Source organism: Ochotona princeps, chromosome 14 (assembly GCF_030435755.1).
Source record: "Ochotona princeps isolate mOchPri1 chromosome 14, mOchPri1.hap1, whole genome shotgun sequence".
NCBI lineage: Eukaryota > Metazoa > Chordata > Mammalia > Lagomorpha > Ochotonidae > Ochotona > Ochotona princeps.
In genome coordinates this window covers 34,097,242-34,122,776 of record NC_080845.1, presented here as the reverse complement: position 1 = coordinate 34,122,776, position 25,535 = coordinate 34,097,242, and positions in this window count along the sequence as shown.

Sequence of the window (25,535 nt, the reverse complement as noted above, 5' to 3'; positions counted from 1 at the left end):
TATTGTATTTTCTATTCTCATCACTGTTCATCACCAGATATTTTAAGTCAAAGTTTCTCTTATGCCAGAAAATAAGTGTATTTAAATAAAGATATTGTAAAAATTGCTCTTTGTGATTTTTAAATTAGCTCAGTTTAACCTGGAATACATAATGCAAGGTGATAATATTTAAGGGCAGAAAGATAGATACAGTATGAGTTCACTCTTATGTGGAATTTTTAGAGACTGATTGCATAGAAATAGAGGGTAGAACAGAGTTTGGAGTAGACTGGAGAGTGTGTGGAAGAAGGGGCCCTGGGGTTGGAAAGCCCATAGGTAGGAGGAATAAGTTCTGCTGGATTCAGAATGGTATTTTAATTAAATATACTGAATTGTGTGTTTCAAAATAGATAAGAAAGAGAATTTTGAATGTTCTCACCCACTCCACAAAAAAAAAAAACAGGTATTTCACATGACATAAGCTAAATATCCTGAACTGATCATTATGCATATATGAATAAGCATCGCATTACAGCCATATATATAAACCCTCTTGTTAATTATAAATAAAATATAATTGATTTAAAATAAAAATAATTTAAAAGTTTTTGTTTCAAGTATTATCACAATGTTAATCAATTTGGACATTTGAGAAAATCATACAGAACATGATAGGAAAGCTTGAATCTTTTAGCAAAGCAGCAAAGAATTTCAAATCAGAGAACCATAACACCTTTGAAAACAAAACATAAAATTGCACATCTTACTTTCAGCAAAATAGTCTGAATGAGAGAACCAAATCATTCTTACTCTCATTGAAATAACTCAGCAGTATAGAAAGCAAATGAGCTTTGAGGCTTGCTTTAATATCGCTTATCTCAGATTTGCCTTTTTAGGACCATCTCCAAAAGTAGGAATAATGTCAGTGATAGCTGCATCTCATGCTCTGGAAAAATAGAACAGAAAATTACCCAGCCCTGTTGTATCAGATACAGAACTGACTAAATTATTAAGACAAACCATAACACCTCTGCTTGCATTGACTTTTGAATGATTCTCTTTGATATGAGATATTTCTCTGGAGTGGGTACTCAGCTCTAATATTCACTGTCTTGCATTTTTTTGGGATTTTTTAGTTTTGAGCTCTGCTTCTATTCCACAGAATTGTCAAAGCCCCAGCTGACTTCTGACTGCCAGAATGGAGAGACTTAAATCATTCCTATTTTCAGTGCCATTGCCTAAACAAGAGAGTTAGTGGCATTCATCCATCCAATCATTCAAAAACATGTATTGATCCCTTTGTACACTAAAACAGAGCCAAACACACATAATACGAGGCTAAAAGTCAGTTTCTGCACTCAAAGATATCAGCACTTATTGGTATTGACAAATAGAGACAATCATATATACGTGCACAATCACACACCGAAAGAGTTGCATGCACAGATTATAAAGGAAAAAATGAGTTTCTGATTTAGATTTAGAGATTAAATTTTGATTGACATTGCATTTGAATTGAATCTCAGCTACAAATTCTTTCCCTGTCCTTTTGTGATACAAACATTAAAAAAAAAAAAAAACTCATCCCAGTTTTATAACCTAGGTATGTCTCTTTTAGGATCTGGAAGCCATTGCTTTGACAGGAGTCATCAAGAAAGGCAGCCCCTTCACCTCTCTCTTTCTGCAGGAGGGTGGGAGCCAAAACTGTCAAGTAACTTACATCCTGTCTGTAAGAAATAAGTATTTGCCCTTTATGTAATACCAATTAGTAAACTCAGATGGTCCAAGATTTCCGTACCCAATTCTCTGTTTTAGTAGCATTGAGATCAGATATATCTGAGATCTCTCTGAGACCCTTTTGTAATGGCCATGAGAAACATAATCCTTGTTTATGTAATGGTTGACAGTGTTGACAGTGGCTAAACAATCTTGGAAAAGTTACCCACTCTGTCTACCTACTCACCCTTTCAATTGTGATTATCATCATGGCAGTTTTAGAAAGACTGACAAAACTCCCATTTGTAAATCGTTATCACACTGCCCAAAGTATCTGACAGTCTGAATTCCCACTGATGGCCCTGCTTCCTAATTCCAACACATTGCAGGGTGGCTCATTTATTTATGTCATGAATCATCAGCCACGATCTTCTTTTCTACCTAATGAAGGAATGTCAGACATAAACTCCCTAAAGGGATTGTGCTTCTCATTGGTGCAGGCATGCCCAGTTACAGATGCCATTTGGCCCTCAGTGGGTACATAGCACTCTGCAACAGCAGACTAGAAATGTGAAAGTGAGCAGAAACAGTGGAAGAGATGAAAATGAAAATCAGAGATTTTTCGCATTTCATTTTCACATCCCTTCTTAAGATGAGAAGCTCCCTGTGGGCCCAACTCTCCCATTAGACAGAGGAGGCTGTTTCCACTTGCCAAGCAGCATCACAAAGAAGGCTTTCTGCCTCCAAAGTGCTCGCCTACATTCTCTTTTTCTTTCCCTCTCTCATCGTCATCATCATTCTCTTTTCATCCATGTATTGTTTTATGCTAATAACCAACAACCCTGTTTCACAGAACATTTTTGATAAATGCAATATTTGGGGGAAGTATCATTTTCTAAAATTAACTCTCCCTTTATTAATACTTGTTCTCTCATATTGGGAAATGAGAACAGTAAGTGCCCTTTTCATTGCTTTCATTCATCTGTTAAGTATCTAGGGGCCAGCACTTGAATCAATACATGCAATCTTTTGGAATTAAATTGCCCTCTGTTAGAGAGCCAGAGGAAATGTCTTCGAATGATGAAATACTTTGTGTTTATCTCTGTTCCCTTTGTTCCATTGTTTTGAAACAAATGCACACCTTTTCCCAGTTTAAATATCGCCTGCGAGTATTTGTAATCATTCTCAGGCAATGTTACGTAAGATGGTGAAGAGCAGTAAGAGTATTTTCTACATCCAAATAATAATCTTGTGTTTCTGAAAACATTTCTTTTTCTGATAAACTGAATCATAAGCAGCGTATCAGAAGTACAGACACTAAACACCTATGATAACTAATTGGATTAAGGGAATGATTTGTCCTCTCTGAACTCAATCTTTGTGTACTTGCAAAAGAAGTACTCTTTAAGTAGACAGTGGCTATGAAAGTACATACTCATGGTCACCCTCTCCAAGTTTGCCATTTGATTTCTCCCACTTGTGGAGAACATGAACACAATTCTGCTGTCAATGACAAGCATTTTGCATTGTCTAGATGGAAAAATATTAAAACAATTGGTGACTGTTAGTGAATACATGGTTAAGGTCATTGTTATAAAGCAGACGATAATTCCAATCTGCCTTGACTGTCCAAGCGTCAGCAGTGAATGTTGCACAGTCCATGGACACCTTGGCTGCAAACAACCAGCACAGTTGATCCTGTTCCTATTACCCTCCCCCCCTTTTTTTTTCTTCCCATTTTTCATCTTTGTGATCAACTGTAATCATTTAAATGTTACAATACTTTAGCCAGTTATTTTCCTGTATTCTAAGCAATCTTGTCGGGTTAAATATATATGGTCAGGCTGAAACAAGGCACATATTTTAGCGATGTTACAGTATTTCCAGGCAAAAGTAATATTGTCAATCAGTTCAACAGAAAGGAGAACATGAAGAACCGTTAACTAGTGAGAGATTAAATACACCAGTAGACAGTGACCATATGCGACAACAGAATGAACAATTCCTGTAGGGCTCAGACAAGAGTAGTCAGGACTTAATCAACAATATTTGATTTTTCCTATTTTGGGCCCCTATTTCCAACTCAGGATCAAATGGGAAAAAATTAAAAGTAGGTATTACAGCAATTTCATTGGATAATAACAATCTGAAATATGCTTATTTTGGTGAAAAAAAATCTATGCTTAGTTTTTGATATTCATTTTCTGTAGAGACTTAACAGCATATGTTACCACACCTCTTAGTTCACTTCCAGATGATTGATATGCCATACCACCAGTTCAAATATACACAGACACATACACAAACATGCAACAACATTTGAAACACATAATTATAATGGAATAGATGTTCTTCACTGCGAATCTATTCTGCATTAGGCTAGGTAATACCTAAAGCAAATGTGAGTAGTTAAAAGAATGGCTTAAGAACCCCTGGGATCCTCAAGACACTTTTAAGACCCTACAGAGTCAACATTAATTTCATAATAAAGCTAAGAATTATATACATATATGTATGAATTATAATTTTCATTATACTGACATTGACACAGATGACGTAGAATCAATCATGGATAAAACTGCTGGCACTTAATATATATCAAGGCAGTGGCACCAAAGTAAAAGAATAAGATCAGTGATTGTACTCTCCATAGTCATGCATGCTCAAGGGAAAAAAAAATAACAAAAAAACAAAGCATTGCTTCTGGATGTCCTGAATGAAACACTAAAATGTGATTTTAATAAATTTTACTTTCTTAGCGCAGTTCTTTTTAATAATCTGTGTGATGGGAGCCAGTGGCATGATGCTTCAGGTTAAGTCACCATCTGCCACACCACCAAACTATATGAGCTTCGGTTCAAGTCCTGGCTGCTCCACTTCTGGTCCAGGTTCCCGCTGTGCCCAGCAATGCAGATGATAGTTAAAGTAGTTGGGCCTCTGCTATCCTCATGGGAGACTCAGATGGAATTTGGCCTCATTGTGGTCACTTGGAAAGTGAAACAGCAAATGGAAATTTTCTGTTTCTCTCTGTAAATGTACATTTTTTTTTTAAAAAAAATCTATGTGATGAGATTGAAACTACATATGAAGCCTGTCTGCCGCATACTAGAATATGATGATTATCTCCCAGATGATTATCTGAGGGACTGAGTTGAAAGTTGCATATTCCACTATTTCACTATTCATACAAAACACCAATTTCACTAACAGAACAACTGAAAAACAATGCCTCTCAAATACGGATATTTGGGGGGGAAATTTAAATAAGCAAAGTGAAAGAAAAGGAAATAATCAACAATATCTGTGGCCACTTGATTAAATTTGAAAAATTTTAGATGAGTTTTGAAAAACTTGCATCTGACCACCAGGAGCTTAACAAGTTTGCAATACTTAATGTCCTGTGATGAAACTGGTGTTTACTTTAACAAACATCATCTTTAAATAAACTATAGTGAACTATGGCAATACTTAAAAATATGCATATTTTTAAAATCACTTATGGACAATACAGAGTCATACATTAGTGAAACATTTATTCAAACTACAATGGCTTTTAAGGTTATGTAGAGCAGAATGATGTTCCTTGATAAGGTTTAAGCTTCTAGAAGGCATATAACCTTTTATGAACTTGCTAAGTGTGAGTGTAGTATCAGAGCAGAACATCCACAATTATGTGGAAAATCTAGCTATATGAGTTCACATTCTCTTAGTCAACTTCCTCCAAAATAACATAATGGCAACAGATCAAATGTAGATACAGGTACGGGCCTTGGGTTTGGGGGCAAGTGCCGCTCCTCACAGTGTGGCGGCTGTGGGGGGTGCCCCTGCCGATTCGGACCCAATGCTGGGGGCTCATGCCAAAGACACTGCCGCAATGCAGTGAACAAGTCCTCAGCCTCACCCAAGACACAAGAGAGCTCTTTCCTCAGGGTAAGTGCGCCATGAGGGAACTTGGGAACTGGGTTAAAATTCCTAGCTCTACCCAGCTGCTAATATCTTGCGGCTAGGTGAGTTTGGGAGGGGTTCGGGCCTTGGGTTTGGGGGCAAGTGCCGCTCGTCACAGTGTGGCGGCTGTGGGGGGTGAACCTGCTGGGTCGGACCCAATACTGGGGCTCACGCCAAATACACTGCCGCAAGGTAGTGAACGAGTCCTCGGCCTCACTCAGGGCGGCCAGTGCACCATGTGGTGCCAGGCTTTGCCTGCTGGCCGCCAGGCAGCCTGCTCTGGGGTTTTTTAAGATATGTTTGCTGCCTGGGGACACCCATGACTAAGTCCAATTTTAGTGTAGGTGAGTAGTGAATCTTGGGTGATTCCCAGTGACAGGGTCATGGAAGTTTTAGGCATGCGTGGGGACTGAGACCTGGTGGTTTGGAGGAGAGTACACAAGAGACAATTACGGTTAGTCAGATACACCAACCCAATTCAGAATACAGAAACGGCCTGTTTGCCTAGAACATCACTGATCGTCACACACCAGCCCACACCAACACTATGGATGGGGGCCTCTTTGGCAGTGATGGGTACCATTATCCAACTGTTTGGTGGAGTGGTGGAGTGGTCACATTTGGCAGGGTGAAGACTGTATCCAGCACGCGAGAGAACTTGGTCTGGGGGTAGACTCTATGGGGTTGAGTGGGCCCAACCCTGTGGAAATAGAAGTTCCCCTAGTTCGAAACCCTAACAGGGTTGAGGTTCCCACCAAGGGGCGCGTGTGCTGGAATGGGGGCTGCGTTCTATCTAGGAAACAGTTGTGGTCACCCGAGGCACTAGTGTGGGCTGGGATTGGATGTACCAGGCCAGTTCAGACCCCAACACCATCTGGTGTCATGGATAACCAGGGTAGATGTGGGACTGACTAGGCTGGGTCTCAACCCCCTACTGAGCCATGTGTGAGCTGTATGTGGGTATGGACGAGCCATGGCTGGGCCGAAACATCCAACAACAAGAACCAGAATGGGTTGAAAGCCAGTCAGGAAAAGCCACTGTTCCTGCTAGGACAGGACGTGAACTGAGTAGGGTTGGCTCAAGGACCCCCTGGCATGCGCAAAACCTGCCATTGGGAGGGGTTCTGATGGAGGAGCCTGGGCAACTCTTCTGGCAGGACACAGTCCCTGCAGGTAAGCGCAAGAAGCATGATAGGAAACAGCCCAGAATAGGCCATGGAAAGTTTCCCACTGACACACATTCGGCATGGGTCAGGGGCAGACCAGGCTGAATCAGTTCATGTCATCCACTGGCAAATCCGAACACCAGAACAGAGTGTGGGTTGAGCCTGGTTTGGTTGCGACAAAACCAGTACACATTATGGAATGCCAGGGTGAGGTTGCCTGTACTGGATTTGACTGCAGCACCCAACCAGCACACGTGAGATCCAGGAAGGGCGGGACAGAGCTGGCAGGGGGATTAAGGGGCTGGTCCCCTCGCTGGACAGCTACTCCCACTGGAGAGCGTGGGCTGCGATGTGGACAGAACAGACTAAGCAAGGCTACAACACCTGTGCGCTGCATGTGGACTAGATCAGGGAAAAGCCAGGCTGGGCTGATTATTCCTGCTGGTGCAAGCATAAATTAGAGCGGGTGAGGGATGTTTGGGCACAGCCGCAGCATCAGCTGGCAGAAGCTGGCACTGGGGACTAATTCTGTCAAGTCAAATCACAGAACCACCCGAAGAGTGCATAAACCGGGACTGAGAGAGACCTGGGAGGGAAAAAGTGGGTTCCCCCTTCCTGGGTCACTAGTCCCGCGGGAGGGCATGAAAACTAGGACGGGGGCTGGGATGGCTAGACAGAGAGGCACTCAACAACATCCGTGAGGGCTGGATGGTTGAGTTGGTTAGATGGAACTAAGCTTTAATACCCATTGACAAGTACAAGAGCCAAACGGGATGCGGGACAGACTGGTCTACTGCTACACATACTGGCAAACCAGGGTAGGGGGTGGGCCAGGGGGGGTTATTATGGGTCGCCCTGACTGGGCTGAAGCTCCCACTGGTTGATGTAAGGGCCGAGTATGTGCTGGGTAGAACCAGACTGAACTGCAACACCCATTGGTTCCAGTGCAACTCGGGTCTGAAAACAGAACCAACACAGCAATTGCAACCACCAGCTGTTCGGGGTGATGGACTGTGCTGGGCCCTGTGCTTGCGAGAACATGCAAGAATCTGGTCTGGGAATACCTCAAGGTTTCTTTGGTGATCTCCCCAATCGAACTGCTGGACTCAGAACTCTAACCAAGAAAAGACAGAAGACAGAACAGGTCAATCATTCATCTCAGCTATATGTTGGCAGCGAAATATGGGGCAAACGGAGGCTTTATGATGGACCATATCAATCAGTGGACGACCTCATCGAGCGAAACTGGCAGCGATTCATAACTGGAGAACTATTAAAACCACTTGAGCAAATATCTCAGAGCATGCCCCACATCCGGGACCTGGGGTGGGTGGGAAATCGGGTGGGGCTTCTGCCTCAATATCCCCCTTTACCTCAGATACATGATGGAAACAATATGGACATAATAGTATTACCCACTTCCTTATACCCCCTGAACCCTTTTTTTAACCACAATTAACTATGTAAAGATTGTCAACAACAATACAATAAAATTTTTAAAAAAAATGTAGATACATACATACCAACCCAGCTGTCTTCTATTAAGACAGACATTAAAGAAATAAAACAATACCACACTCTAAAAGGTCTTTTTTAATGGCTATTTTAATTTAGAATGTTACTTATGTTAACATATAGGTTTATTATTGCTAGTTTAAATAAACTAGCAAATAAATATAAAAGTACCTCTTGGTTTTCATTCCTAATACAACAAATACACCAAAACGTAACCCAATAAATTAAATGTAAGGCCCTTAACAATTTCTCAGAGTTAAAAAGGTTTCGAGTGGAAAAAAAAGTTTTAAAACTGAAATTGCTGTCTTCTCCTTTTATCTTTACTCTTCAAAATATGGGCAATTATTGTGCCTTAAAATCACCTGCCTGAGCTTCAGAAAGTATAATATGGTGTTATACATGTATATTCACCAAACTAAAATAAAGTACAGTGGCCATGTAAGCAAAAAAAAGGAAAAAGGAAGAGGTACCTGATCAAGAGAGGGAAATACAGGAAGCATAGATTTGTAAAAATTGGTTTTGTTTCCAGCTCCACAGAAATTTTTGCATACCCATTAAGTCCTTTGTAGAAGGCTGGTTATCATTCACAGGTATATCAAATATGCTAGCCTTAGCCAGGGAGAAGGCACATTTGGCTGAGCCATTCCTCCTCATTAGTTGAATATTGAGAGGCTTCAATACTACAGTGGATGACTGAACAGATTTCCTAATAAATTATGTGGATCTTTTGAATAATAAATTCAACGTGTGGTCTGCCGCAGCAAATTCTTAGGAAGAGAAATAAGGATGCTAGGGACCTACACCCTTTGAGTATCTGTGGCCTACGCAGTGCTGGAGAGGCTGTGTCTCAGCTGAGCCTCACAAAGGTGCCTATAAAGTTAGTCGTCTCCTAATGTTTAAAACAGAATGAGCAATAAATCTTAAAGAAATGCTATGAACTACTTAGGGAGCGATATGAAGGAATGTAAAGCAGCCCTTCAGCTCAGGAGTGCAGATTCCAACTGGAAGCCACATTGTGAGCTAGAGAAATCCAAGGGAATGACTGGCAGTTGCATAATCAGGGCAGGACTAAGCAGGGCCCGACTCCCTATGTGGGCATCCCCATTTTAAGCCATAAAGATTTGGTTTAAGTGCTGTTTCTAATTGTGGGAAACTGTGAACTACAGAGACACAAGCAAGACCTGGCAATGAGAATCCTTATTTAATATGGGATATATTAGCTTTGAAGATAATCAGTATTCCATGATGCTCACCTCTCTACTCTAACTTAACGTCAATTTTTAATTTATTATATCTGCATAATTTATAATTCTATATTTCTGTATTTTTCCTGACAGTGAAATGAAATCTTAGAGGGATCTAAAATGTTATCATATTTGAATGTGTTTTGTCTAAAAGATTTTGACATCACTGAAAAGTCACAGAATGTTTCCCATTTATATGGTTATACATTACACAATTTGTGTTTATAAGTTATAGCAGTTATGCATTTGTGATCATCTGTGCTATGTTTCAAAAGTGCCAAGAAAACCAAAATGGATATTTGTCCATAAATATAAATCTTTCGAGTCTTTTTATTCTCTATTATGGTTTTAGGACATGGTTTCAGGGCACATTTATAGTCTTGATCTGTAGCTCATCACCAGCCACCAGATTCCACAGGGAAGCGAGGTGCCGGAGCAGGTCACTGTCAGCCTCGTGCCCTCTGACAACATCTGGAGTGCAAAAACGTAGACTACAACTGCCCTGATACAAATCTCACTGGAAGACAACCAGAAAGTTGTTGAAACAGAGGCATTGAGATTCAGGTCTGTGTCATTTCCAGCTTATAAGAACCATAGAAAAGCTTTTACAAAAGATGTTTCACAAAACCTAAGTGAAGAAAGGCTTGGTAAACATGGAGAGAGAATCTAATTAAGGGAGCAGTAGGACTTACATCATGACAGAATCAAGATGACATTTCATCTGAAATTTTCTGATTTATTCTTATGCAATGTTTCTGCCAAGAATGCTTCTATAAATCCCTTGTCCTGTGTGTCCTGCAAGATCCAGTGCCAACATTCTCTGTCTTATACTAGTAATCACGAGTCATAACTAAAGCTGCCAAGCTTGTTTTTATGCTGCTAGGCGCGTGTGGCTGGTGTCAAGGACATTTGTCTTCAGGTCTCACTTCTTTGCTGGAAGAAGCTCTCTCCTCTCCCTCTGCTTGAGTTACCATTGTGTGAAACTTCTTCTAGGGGGGCACTCTTGGAAGACTGACAGACAATTGGTGGGTTTGTTAAAAAAAAAAAAAAACAATGAGTTTGAATGAGTTTGGTCAGCCTGACCTTAGGAAGCACAAGTTGTATTTGTTTTTCCAAGCTCTAAACACTGACCCCTCTACTTCTCAAAAGTTGTGCTTTTCTAGGTTGTCCATGATCAGGTGGAGACTGCTGCAGTCCTGCCCTGAAGTCCAAAAGTGTGGTTTGGCCTCACACTGATTGAAGTGCTGTGCTAGAGCACATCTCCCTAAGGCATCAGTAGATAGACAGCATTCATTTGACATTTCAGAGACAGAGCTGTAGTGCAAATGAGTTCTACAGCCTCCACCTGAGGCCCTCATGAGACATCTCTGTACATGTTGTCTTGGCCTGTTGCCTGCAGCTCAGTCTATAAAGCCCTAAAGTCGTGGCTTTTACTTTAGTACCGTGTCTAGGAGACATTAAGGGGTTGGTTTCTAGTCCCTAATTCCAAATTCTGTTTAAGAATTAGAAAAAAAAAAAGTGCAGCCATTTATCTTAAATTCCTAAAACTGACCCATAAGCCGATGACTCATCATTTGGTCTGATGCTGGCTTTCAATTTAAGACTCAAAATAGGCTTCAGCCAGAGAAGTAGTAGATTTAGTTGATGGCCAAGCAAAAACAATATGAGATCTTTATTATATAAAGAAAACATAGGAAATTGTTGGATAATTTCAGTCTTCCTATCAGAAGAGGAAAGATTGAGGTTGAAAACCAAATAAATACAAAATATACTTGTTAGGGCCAGCAGAATAGGCTAAGCTTTCACCTGTGACACCAGCATCCCACATGGAACCAGTTCATGTCCTGCCTGCTCTGTTTGTGATCTAGCTTTCTGCTTATGGCCTGGGAAAGCAGAGTAGGACTGTTCAAATGCTTGGGCTCCTGCACTCACAAAGGAGACCAGGAAGAAGCTCCTGGATCCTGGCTTTGGACCGGCTTAGTTCTGACCATTGCAGCCATTTGGGGTATGAACCAGAAGATGGAGGACTTCTTTTTCTGTCTCTCTTTTTCTCTGTAATTCTGCATCTCAAATAAAAAATGAAATAAATCATATAAATGCTTATATGTGTATATACATATATATGTTAAACAGAAGTAAGAAAGAGACTTGCTTAAAGAAATGATTCAGATGTAAGCAGCCAAACTATAGACAAAATCAGAATTTAAAGGTCAGGATAGATGACCATAAAATGGAAAGAAACCCACCTAATTTTGAAGAAAGCATTAGAAAAAAAACAGATGTTAGTTTGTAAGAAGATAATTGATGAAGAGAGGACATTATGAAGCCTTGCCAGTGTAGAACCATACATAGCTGTAATCCTGTAGGGAAGGCTCTGGGAGCAGTTGATATAAAAATGCACATGCCAATAATTCCCTAATCCTCAGGCCTAGATTACAAAACAAAGAGAGGTACTTCCAGGTGGAGACGCCCGAACTCCCATAGTCTCAAGTCAACCACCTCTTGCTGTTGGTATATAAGCTACATTCTGCCCCCTCTCTTATGCCTATATGAACCCCAGTCATTAAAAATCTGATGCTGTTAATAAACTTTGGCTATTGGCTATTAGTTAATAGTCCACGTGTATGATTATCACCTCCATCACCAAGCCCATTACTACCAGACAACATTAGTCCAGTAGTTCTCAATTATTGTTAACATTATAATCACTGAGGGGTTGTACCACAGAACAAATAAAACAGAATCTTCAGGGGCAGAAGCTAGCACCAAGATTTCTAAAGCTCCCCGGGTAGTACCAATGGGTAAACATGCTCTTGAAACAATTTAGGGATTATTTCACTGTTTTAATTGTTACTATGGTGCAGAAAGTGCCTGGTTCTGAACAAAACCTAACATAGAAGAGAAGATAAATGTTGAGAAACAAAATGAACTCCTGCAGAGGAACTGGAGTCTAGGGAAGTACTGAGAAAACACAAAATTCATAGGATTATCTGTGTAAAAAGCTTCGAGTAGGTAGCCCTGAGTGAACTGTGAGAAAGCCTGCTCTTGCTAGCAAAGTGACAGAATTGAGACTGAGCCCAAAAGATTTCTGGAATTAGGATATTAACGATGAAGCACTGGGAACCAGTACCATGGCATAGCAGGCAAGCTAAGCCTATGTCTATGGTGCCATCATCCCCTACATGTACCTATGGAGTCTTGTCAACTTCATTTTCTTTTTTTTTTTTTAAGATTTACTTAAAGTTTATTGGAAAGTCAGATTTACAGAGAGAAAGAGATACACAGAGAAAGATCTTCTGTCCACTGATTCACTTCCCCCAAGTGGCCAAAATGGTTAGAGCTAAGTCAATTCAAAGCTAGGAGCTTCTACTGGGTCTCCCACATCAGCATGATGTTCTAAGGCTTTGGCCCGACCTGGACTACTTTCCCAGGCCACAAGAGGGAGCTGGACCTGTGCCCATATGAGATCCTGGCACATGCAAGGTGAGAACTTTAGCCACTAGGCTATCCTGCGAGGGCCCATTGGCTTAATTTTCTATCCAACTTCCTGCTAATGGCATAGGAAGGCAGGAACAGGACCCTGGATCCGGGCTTCAGACTGACCCAGCTCCAGCCATTGCAATCATTTGGAGCGTGAACCAACAAAAGCAAGATCATTATTTCTCACTTCTTTCTGCATAACTCTGCCTTTCAAATAAAAATAAATCCTTAAGAAACAAAAGAAAATGAAGTGTGATGGCCCAGATAATAGAAAACAGTAAGAGCAGGGTAGGTCATCTGAATCATTTCTGACATGTCCATAACCTGACCTTTGTCATAACCTTGGGTTCTTGGAAAGTCCTGGGAGAGAAGTGAGAGTGTTTATCTCATTCCAGGATGAAATCTTTTACAGTTCAGGCAGTAAACGGTAAGCTGACTGACCCAAACTGTTTTCTGTACACAAAACTGGAAGGTCCTGTGTGCTGAGTTCTGCTGCTCACTACTACATGGGATGCCACTTTTACTGACTGGGTAGTTTGAAGTGCACGATGCTTAAACTGAGTATCTGCCCCACACCACTGCAGTTGATTGGATCGTTTGTATGGAGCACTGATGTGACCTGGATTGATTGAATGATTTTATCATGTGTCAGTACTCTCTTACTTGATTGGATGATGTGATCATTGCCTAAGAATCCCTGAACATGGCTGATTGGGGCTGCTCCCCTCTTCCACGTGTGGTGGAATGGGACAGTCCACCAGTCTGAACAATCTGATGAATAAAGATTCCTGAGCTTCTAAGAGTCTGCCTCCAACTCCTTTCTGGGATACATCTGGTCAACTCGCAACATAAGCATACATAGCAGAAGTTGTGCAGGATTGTTGGGACGGTGTCAAGAGCTGGATTAGACGTTATCTTACACAACCAGGTGAGACTGCATTAACCACAAAGATGAAGGCAAAAAAAAAAAAAATTAGGCAATAAAAGTTTGAGCAGATCCAAGACTCATGGCTTTTACAAGTGTATTTCTTATTTAAGAAAGGCAAAATAATAAAATCCAGAAGACTATGTTAGAAAAATATTTCTTGATAACATATTCTTTCATAGGAAGAAAAGGATTTTATCTAGTTGGTTAGTTGAAATAATCAACTTTCCCTTTCTGGAACTGAAGCTTCAGGAATCATAGACTAAAGTTTTGTTGTCTACATTTAGGATCTACAAGTGGTGAATAGGGAAGGCTGTTACATGGAGGGTGTGTCTGGGGAATCCACTGATGCCTCACAGGTGAGCTTACATTTATCAACAACTGTATCCTACCAAAGCTGGTATTTTTATTTGCTTTCATTTCAATTTCCTAGGTTAGTTCAGAAGTTGCTTAGGGGAAAGGCTTTTTACAAATTGACTTTCTGAAAATCCCAATATTCTTTAGTGTTTGCTAATTCTAAGTTCCTTACTGGTTAAAAGCCTCATGCTTGTACTAAGAATAGCACCCAGCAGATTGCCTTGCATGTAATGGTACTTCTGAGAGCATCGGTGAGATGAGGAACAATGTTAGTTTTTTCCTAGGCTTTCATCCTGAGTAAGGGAGGACAATGTGTGTTAATACTCACACCCACCTTCTCCACATCCGAATACGTGGTGCTTTCTGAGGGAAGGGAGGGGAGCTCAGTGGTAGCTGTCTGGTTCTTAAACTCCAGCTGTATTTGGTGGTGGTTTATCACCAGAAGATCCTGGTTCTCCTGGAACTCAAGGTCTTGGCACCCTACTTCAGCTCTTAAAAAGAGAGAGAGAGAGAGGAAGAGAGAGATAGAGAGATGCTGTGGAGAATTATAAGAGAAAGAAATTTTATGTGTAGATTTCCTTATATCCAAAGCATCATTCAATCGGGCCTTTTTTAGGGTAATTCTACAAATCATTTTCCAGCCATCAAACAAGAATATTGAAGGGACTTCGGGACTTCAGTTCTGGTTCCTGCAGTCCTGTCTCCAGAGAGGGTATCACTCTCCATTGTTTTCTTATGCTTAGAATACCTTCACTGCTCAATTCCCATCCCTGCATGAAATGGAAATATTATCCCAGAGGACATATGCCCAGATTATGACTTTTTTTGTCATGTATGCTCTGTTATTTATTCTCAGTTCTTTGGCCCAAGCAGTCCGCCTTTTTCACATACATTGAATCCATGTGAATTTCAAAATACATGTTTAAGAATTCATTCCATTTCTCATATATGCAAATGCAGTTCGCCATGGTGTTTTAGAATTCCAGCTTAACTCCTGTCTCAGTCACTGAAGCCGTGTTACCCTGCTGTAGCAGGGACTCAGACTCATCGGCCTAGAACTGCCAATTCCTTTGGTATTCAGCATGCAGATTACTCCCATTTAATGACAAGTTTTATTCCTGAATTTTAATGGGGCCTATTCTAACTTTTAATTGCTTTGAAAAATGAGGACTGCTATTGAAGGAATCTGCACATATTTGGCACAATTATTAATATTTTAAAAAGGAAAAAGTCTCATGCTGAAGAACCATGAAAGACTCATCAGTTCAAGTAAATAGGAAAGAGCAGTTGCAGGATTAAATTTGCATTATTTCACATCAGATTGGGGCAATTACTATGTTAAACTCCAGTTGATATTAAAGGCAAAGGATGTGCTAAACTTGTCTCTTAAATTATTAATTGAGTAAAATGAGTTAATTACAAATTCCCTATTTTTTCTTGTTGCAGAAACAGACTGCTCATATACAACAGCATTTTTCCTTGGTTACTGAGTTTTTAAGTTTTTATCGCATAGATACTGAATAAGAATAGATGCTTCAAAATGTTTCCTTCCGGGGCCCGGCGGCGTGGCCTAGCGGCTAAAGTCCTCGCCTTGAAAGCCCCGGGATCCCATATGGGCGCCGGTTCTAATCCCGGAAGCTCCACTTCCCGTCCAGCTCCCTGCTTGTGGCCTGGGAAAGCAGTTGAGGACGGCCCAATGCTTTGGGACACTGCACCCGCGTGGGAAACCCGGAAGAGGTTCCAGGTTCCCGGCTTCGGATCGGCGCGCATCGGCCCGTTGCGGCTCACTTGGGGAGTGAATCATCGGACGGAAGATCTTCCTCTCTGTCTCTCCTCTGTATATATCTGGCTGTAATAAAATGAATAAATCTTTAAAAAAAAAAAAATGTTTCCTTCCGTTATGGTCAGAATCCATAAAGGGCTATACAGTTGATCCCTAGATTTTACCCCTTGTCATTTTTCACCCTGAAATAGAAAAAAATCAACTGAAAACTTATTAACTATGAAAACTAAAACTTGAACTTCAGATGAGAATTCGGTCATGCAGATTTGCCATCCCCACTGCTCTTCCATCTACGTATCTATTTATGATGGAAGAGATTTGTTAATAAGACCACACGTATTATACTTTGCTTTCCTTATTTACCACTACAATGTTTTTGAGTTTTGCCCATCATGACATAATCAATACTTTTAAGTGCTCAATCATACTCCGCTGCATAAATGCCCTGCCATCTGACCTATCACCTCAAAGGTAACTATCGCACTTATTTCCAAAGTTCACTTATGTCTACTTATGATTAGGATATATTAGCATTTAGTTCAAACTCCTTATCACTCATAACACTTATCGCACTTATTTCCAAAGTTCACTTATGTCTACTTATGATTAGGATATATTAGCATTTAGTTCAAACTCCTTATCACTCATAACCTTATCACTCAGAACAGCGTCCATATTTTAGTTTCATCTTACTTTGAATTGTCAAATATGTTGTTAACATTGTTACTTTTAAATCATTACTGTTTCATTATTTCTACAATGCTTAGAAACTTTTCCTTATTTAATAATTTCTTGTTTTTATCTTTAGCTTTCATCTTTTTTCATCTTTGATTATTCTTCAAACAAACTAATTTCAAAAGTTTTTAAAGTCTTTTCTGCGTTGCTTGTTGGAAGTTTTTGAATATTTTATCCATTTGCTTGCTTTTGGATTTGCTTTCTCAGGATGAACTGGATACTTCTTTACAGAAAGGTCCTCTTTACTGGGAATTTTTCTTCCTCCTGAGAGCTATTCCCATGGGGCAGTTTCATGTTGAGTTGCCCTGTGTCTCTCCTGCATTGGGCTTCATGCTGACTGTTTCAGCTGGGGTTCCCCCTAGGGTCTGGAAATTTGAGTTTTCTCTTTCCTGTCTTTAAGGTTGACTTCATGTTAAAATCAGCTGTTGCTGTGTATTTCCACCAGCACTTTCGTATTCAGGGGAGGGAGGAATGTCTCCCCTCTTCTACTTTCTTTTTTTTAAGATTTATTTATTTTTTATTAGAAAGGCAGATATATAGAGAGGAGGAGAGACAGAGAGGAAGATCTTCCATCCACTGATTTATTCCCCAAGTGGCTGCAATGACTAGAGCTGAGCCAATCCAAAGCTAGGAACCCAGAGCTTCTTCCAAGTCTCCTATGCAGGTGCAGGGTCCACAGGCAGAGAGCTGGATGGGAAGCAAGGTAGCTGGGATTAGAACCAGCACCCAAATGGGAACCCGACACATTCAAGGCAAGGACTTTAGCCACTAGGCCACCGTGCTGGGCACGCCCCTCTTCTACTCTCCAGTGAATAATCTCAGATATTTCCTCAAAAGTCTCTGAAATCTACAACCAACCCAGAGGCCCACAGCACATTACTTCAGTTATAAAGTAAGAGGAAGAGAATTTCAATTTTAACAAATCCAATTCATAGAAATTTCACTTGCTCATTTACCGTGTGTTTGAATGTCATTTTCCTTCTTTAGGCAATTTGTTTTTCTTCAGAGATCTAAACTACTTTCCCACATCTCATTCCTATGTTAACACATACTGAAAGGTAAAACTAAGGCTTCTTAGAAAAAAAAAGGTATAAAGTTTTATTCATAACTTACATGAATATTTTATTTGAAAGCAACAATAGAAATATTGCTTTCTAAACTTGTTTCATCTATAATTTTTTGTTTTATTGCCCTTTTTCTAGGATTATGTTCTTTCATGAGACCCAAAATAGCGTTTATAAATACTTTTTAGAAATATAAATCTTGTGAAAATTTTTCAAGGGAAGAAGTAAAGTGAAATATGGAAGAGACAGGAAATCAACCTTGAGTTTTTGTGGTTGAGAGGCATAAGGAAATAACAGCTTAATAGGAAAAGTAACAACCTTACTAACCCAAATGAGTATTATTTCATGATAATGCTGTTAACATTTGGATCGGGTAGAAATAAACTGTGCATATTTTGTCCTAACATTAAATAACATTCAGGAAACTATCTAATTACATTCAAAGCATTATTAGTATTAGCTACTTATCACTTTTCACTTAAATTCTAAAAGCTATCAGATTTTAAAATTCAAACCTAATTTAAATTAAAATGACTTATAAGCTTTCAAGACAAAAATGAATCTGTTATACTCTTTTCTGAAGCTGAAGGAAAAAAATTCATTTCTTTGAATCTTCCTAGGAAAAGTAACAACATAGAATTGGGAGATAACACTCATCTAAAGATACTGACATATACTGAGGACCTGTCTTTGACACAATTTCACAGTGCTATTTAATTCTGCTTGATTTTTCTGACAACTCCTTTGAGGTAATAGTACCACTGCTTTTATATGAAGATACCAAAGCTCAGGAAAATAAAGCAATCTTCTTTCCTTTTTTTCCCTTAATTCTTTTTTTAATATACTTTTATTTTGAATTTTGAATTTTGAATTACGTGGTACAATTTTGTATAGGCTGGGATTCCCCCCCAAACTCCCACTCCCGTCAGATTTTTCCCATTTTGTCACAATAGTGTAGTCCTTCATAAGGAATCATAATTCTATCAGTCTCTTAAAATAAGACAATTTTCACAAGGTGACAGCTAGTATGTACTACAAGGAAGCATTAGAAAACACCTGCATCCAACCCCAAATAATCTATATGACATGACCATGATGTTGTTCATGCCAGTTTATTTCTCTTCACTTTGAAATAATTTTATCCAAAATAATTTCACATGGACCAGGCCCAGTAGCCTATCAGCTAAAGTCCTCGCCTTGAATGTGCCAGGATCCCATATTGGTGCCAGTTCTAATCCCAGCAGCCCTGCTTCCCATACAACTACCTGTTTAAGGCCTGGAAAAGCAGTCGAGGATGGCCCAAAGCCTTAGGACCCTGCACCCATGTGGGAGACCTCGAAGAAGCTCCTGGCTCCTGGCTTCGGATTGGCTCAGTTCGAGCCATTGCAGCCACTTGGGGAGTGAATCAGCAGACAGATCTTCCTGTCTCTCCTCTCTATATATCTGACTTTACAATAAAAATAAAAATAAATAAATCTTTTAAAAAATAATTTCACATGAAGTTACAAAGCTGATACAGACTGTACCCTTTATCCTCAATGTGTATGTCTTACATAAGAATATCACAGCAACACAAGTAATTAGCTTTTTCCATATATGTATGTGTATGTTTGTCACTTAATCATGTGTAGATTCCCATCATTGTCACCACAAACAGCAAAAGAACCATTCTGTTACCGCCAAGATCTTCTTCACACTCCTGCTCTACAGTCACAGGTGTTTGCACCACTACTCTTGACCACAGGTGACCACTAACCTGTTACCTAGTTCTATGATGCTTTATTATTGTGTCATACTATAATTGAGATCATACTGTATGAGAAAATTTGTGAGGATTTTTGTTTTGTTTTTGTTATTTTTTAAAGCTTTATTTATTTGTATTGGAAAGGCAGTCCTACAGAGAGAAGGAGACACAGAGAGAAAGATCTTCCATCCACTGATCCACTCTCCAAGCAGGCACAACAACTGGAGCTAAGTCGATCTGAAAACAGGAGCCCGGTGCTTCTTCTGGGTCTCCCACGTGGGTGCAGGTCCCAAGGCTTTGGGCCGTCCCCAGCTGCTTTCCCAGGCCACAGGCAGGAAGCTGGTTGGGAAGTAAAGCAGCCGGGACTAGAATTGGTGCCCATATAGGATCTTGACTACAGCGCCAAGCCCTGTATGTGAAATTTTAAAAGTGGCATTTTTACTCAAGATGCATCTAAGTTGTATGTTGGAAGATCATTTCTTTTTGCTGTTGACTAGTATGTACTCAATGGTATGATTTGTTCAGTCATTCTCTCATTAAAGAGACAAATGGACTGTTTCCAGCCTGGGTTTACTGCAAATAAAGATGCTGTGAACATTTCTGTGAAGAAATTTGTGTAGTCATACATTTTATTTACCTGGGATAAATGCCCAAGAGTCTAATTTCTGAGTCGTATGGTAATTTTACATTTCCATTTTAGGGAACTACTACTACTTTCCAGAACGGTACCATTTTACACTCAGAAAGCAATGTAGAAAAGATTGCTTCTTAACTTTCTTGCTATTATTTGGCATTGTCATTACTTTTTACTTTAGCTATCATAATAAATGTGTATTATTATCTCATCCTATAGTTCTTGCCAGCACAAGTAGTTACAAAGCAAGTCTGTCACCTGCCTTCCTCTCTCTCTCTCTCTCCTCTGTTCTTTAGGTGCCCACTTCCTTTTCCACTTTCCCACCATGAAGCTGACACTCCAGTGCCATGCCCTTAGGCTTCAAGGACACAAGTCAAAATAAGCCTTTGGCCTTTATAAATTCCCACAGCTTCCGTACATGTGATGATAAGGAGGCTATTTTGTCTCCTCTACTCTAGAGCAAGCTTCTCCACGCATGTCTTTTCTTACCACCCACACCACTGGCTGTTGATGAGCTCTGTCTCCAAGTCTCTTCTACCATTGGGCATTTACTCCTATCTTTCCCTTCCCATCCTTACCCCTATGGTCCGACTACAGTTTGGATACAATTCCTTGTCCCAAGGCTTATATGCTGGAAACTTGATCCTGGCTGTGCTGGTGTTGAGACAGCAGAATCCTTAAGAAGTGGAGCCTAGTGGAAAGTAATTAATTCATGAGGCCAATCTTCACAAATAGACTAGTGCTATTTTGAGTCAATGAGTCAAATCTTAACTAATGCTATTTTGAGTCAATGAGTCAAGTCTAAGGGAACTGGATGAAGTCCCATGAGATTTTTTTTTTTTTAATAAAATGAATTCAGCTGTCTTGGTTTGCTCTCATGCACACAGCCAATTCCCTTTCTACTTCTGTCATGGTGTGACACAGCCAAGAGTCCAGATGCCCATAGCATGCTCTTTGGATCCTCCAGTCAACAAAACCAGAAGTTAACTAGACCTCTTTACTTGAGAAGTCACATAGTTTCAAATCACTAGCCTCCAGGATTATTTCAATACCAAATAGACAATCTTCTGAGTCCCTTGGACATATGTGACCAGTGGGCCTCACTGCTAGGAAACCATGACTTAAGAATGCCTAAGAGCTCCATGTCTGATCAGGGGTCACATAATAAGTCATACTGGGGCTCCAGGACTTTGCTTATCATTAAGGACACAGACAAGATTTGACCACAAGAAGCTTATCAATCACATTTCCAAATGAAGGGGTATAAGAGAACACAGGCTGAAAAGTGAGCCCACTTCTGTGCTCCTGGCATTGTGCTTCTCCTTCCCACACTAAATCCATGTTAGGTAGAAGCAGAAGGGTAACACATATTAACAAAATATTAATGTAAGAAATTAGAAACTGTATGTTTTTAAAGTTTTCAAATGATTCACACTGGCACACAAGGCTTTCTGTGTGCTGTGCGACTCCACTCTATTCGTGTGTAGAGACTTGTTCGCCAGGAAACGGCATTGATATAGAATACAACCAAAAAGGTGTTTCTTGGGGGCACCAAGCCCTAGCTCCAAAACCTCACATGCTACCAAAGAAACTGTGATTCAGGAATTACGAAGAAAGGAAGATGAGCCCTTCTCTCTTTCCATGCCCCAACAAACACAGAATGCCTAGGCTGCTCTATAACCTTGCCAGCAATCCGATTATACCTTCAGACTTGAACCCAAGCCGAAGTCTTGAATATCCCCAGACACCAACAAATGTTTTTAGGTTGTTTTACAGAACACTAAAAGATCAAACATATAATAAATACATACACAGAAACCTTAGCCTTGGGCCAAATGCCTTAAACCCTCTTTGGTGCCCTTTGGTTGGTACACACCAAGACTGAAGGTCATACAGTTTTCTAGAACTCCGCGGTTTTCCTGTTCACAAAACAAAGCAATTGAATGCATAGCATTTGTCTAATCCTCTCCAGGAATTTTCCAATTCTGCATGCAATAGGCATGAGAGGAAGCAGTTTCTGCCCCTTGCCTCTGATTTTCTGATATTTACCAATTTCCTTAGAATATTGAAAGTGCTATTTATAATCATTAGTGGAGGCACTAGGCTAGAAGACAATTCTGCAGAGGCCTACGTTAAAGTGGAAGGTGAAGGAGAATGTTCTTATGTAATCAGTATGAGGCTTTGAAGTCAGAAGTGCCAGAAACCCCGATTCATGCCATAAATAATCATGTAATCCTGTATGCAGACTGTGTAACCTTTTCCTTGATCTGTAGTTTTAACCATCCTATAGAACTGAAGCATGGAAGTGAATGTTTTTTGGCATGGAAATTTATAAATTAAATGTCATTAAAATAAACTAAGTGATTAAGCTTCATTCATGCAGAGATAATGAAGAAGTCAATAAATAACATGCAATTTAATTACATTTCTGATGCGCATGACATGTCAGTTATGTATCATAATAATCATTTGGCTTATAAACTTCTTTTACCTTTTGTTGAAATGTGGCTGAATGGATCATTTGGACAACAACTTTATTAAAAAAGAAAGACCCCTCTCCCTGTCATTGGGAGAAGTTTATTTAAACACTAATGAAGATCGCTTTTTGGCCTCTGGGCTAGGATTAAGTGTAGTAAATTTCAATGAAGGCATGACAGGAAATGACCTAGTGAAGGGAAGAGGTCCACATAGAATAGTCAAAGGAGAATTAACTCCCAAACCAAAGAAGACTATGAGCAGAGACCATAAATATTGCAAAAGATGATGCTGTAATGAATGCAAGTGTTAGGGAAGCAGATCTCACTAGTGTTAAAATGGTTATATGCAGCCTGGCAGGATGCCTCAGTGGCTACATCCTCTGCTCTGGGATCCAATATGAATGCTGGTTCATGTCCTGGCTGCTTCACTTTCCAGCTCCCTACTGGTGGCCTGGGAAAGCAGTTGAGGACAGCCCAAGGCTTTGGCACCCTTCACCTGCATGGTGACCCAGAAGAAGCTCCTGGGTCCTGGCTTCAGATCAGCACAGCTTCAGCTGTTGCAGTTACTTGAGGAGTGAACCAGCAGACAGATCTTTTTCTCTGTGTTTATCTCTGTAAATCTGCCTTTATTACAAATAAATTAAGTAAACTAATAAGATGAAGGTGTGAATGAAAATGACTGTCTGGAGCAGGCGCTTGGCCCAGCAGTTAGATATCACTTGGATGTTTACATTCCAGGTCAGTGCCAGGCTGAGTCCCTGCTGCTCCACTTTCAATCCAGAGTTCTGCTTATGTGCCCTCTGGAAGACAGCAGAGACAGTTTAAATTTTGCATTGTTGACATTCATGTAGGGGATCTGAATAGAGTCCCAGGCGTCTGCCCAGCCCGCTACTGCAAGAATTTGGAAAGTAAACCAACACATAAAATACCTTTCTCTCTGTCTCTCTGTTTTTCAGATAAAATTAAAATAGGTACATAAAAATTGAAATCGCCTTCTGAATTGTAGAAGCAGACATTGCCTGGAAAATTGGCAAATAAGCCATGAAGAAATCTTGGCAAAACAGCCATGATGGAATAATTAAAGTGTTTCCAGAAAACGCATTTGCTCATATCAGAGAATACTGTAAATTAAAAAATCAATCATTCTGTCAAAGGCACCCTGCGATCGATGGCTTCCTTTATTTTATTAAATAGGCTCATTGTTTGGGTAGCTGTGGGGCAGTACAGTGAGACCTGTTAATAGCCTGAGCTCTACCCATTCCCACATGAATCACATCTACTTCCTCATCCTTAATAAAGTGAGGCTCAACACTAGCCAATCAGTGAAATCACTGCCAACTTCGAAATTGCAGTGTTCTGGCTCATGAAAGAATCATGGTGAGCAGTAGAACCCACAAAGATTAATAACATTTACAACTATTTACTTTTACCTTGCCCTTCCAAACTTCCCATGGCTTGCTATTCTGCTACTGGTAGATTAGGTAACTGGGACCAAATTTTTACACAGAAAGAAAAAATAAAATCTGGAAAAATCTGGGGAAATGTTTAACTTTACTATAAGACATCACAAACACAAGCAAGGGATGGAAGATTCAAAAAGCCAAAGTCCAGATGAAGGAAATTTTCGGTGTCAGTGTTGGATTTTGGTGTCATTCCACTGCTGGGGATGTTTGTTCACTCAGGAGAGGCGGCTGAAGAGCAGAACACCTGAGCACTCTTTTTTTAAAAGATTTATTTTATTTTTGTTTTAAAAGTAAGAATTACAGAGAAAAGAGACAGAGTGGTCTTGCATCCACTGGTTTACCCCCTAACTGACCATAAATGGCCAGAGTTTAGCCAGTCTAAAGCCAGAAGCCAGGTGCTTCTCCTGGGTCTCCCATGTGGGTGCAGAGCTCCAAGGGCTTGATCCATTCTCTGTTGTTTTCCAAGGCTATAAGCAGGGAGCTGCATTGGAAGTGGAGCAGCTAGGACTTGAACTGACACCCTTATGCGATGCCAGCGCCACAGGGATAGGTTTAACCTACATGCTACTGGCGCCATGAATAACTGAGTCAAAGCAGAGAAAAATGGGAGTTTGGGATCCCCACAGAAAGCAGGGCAAAAAGGTAAGTAAATTTTCATCCCTGAATATCTATATCCCAAGAGAAATAATAGAACAGAGCAGACAGGCCCATGGCATATCATTGCTAAACATCAAATTCTTTTCATTCCTGAGGGAGAACAGAAATCACTTCCAACCAACACATCCTCTCCCAGTGTTCAGCAGAAGTAGTTATGAATGTTCTGCAGAAGAAAATAGCATTATGCTAGGCCTTAAATTAACTTTCATGCAGCTTTTGAAATAAGTATTTCCAATAGAATTACCATATATAACATGATACATTCACCTATTTACTATATATAATTATATAATTATTATGAAATGCAATTATAATGTATATTATATAGTGCATATGATGTCTGTTATATAATATATATGATGTTCATTGTATAATGTGATTATTATATAATGATTAGATTTCACTATATTGTATAATTAGAGTTACTATACCTATAATAATTTATAATTTATAAACATTAAGCTTAGAATGCTTTAATGTAATTAAATGCTTATCTTCTCAAGATGCACCTGTCTCACCTGAGACTAGGATACATGCTAAGACCCCCATCCTGTTTGTACATCCAATTAAGCCACAAAGCCTCACCTCATTAAAGACCCTGAGATTAGGGCCAGGAAGCCTTTCTACAATGGATTGCATGTGGGAGTACTG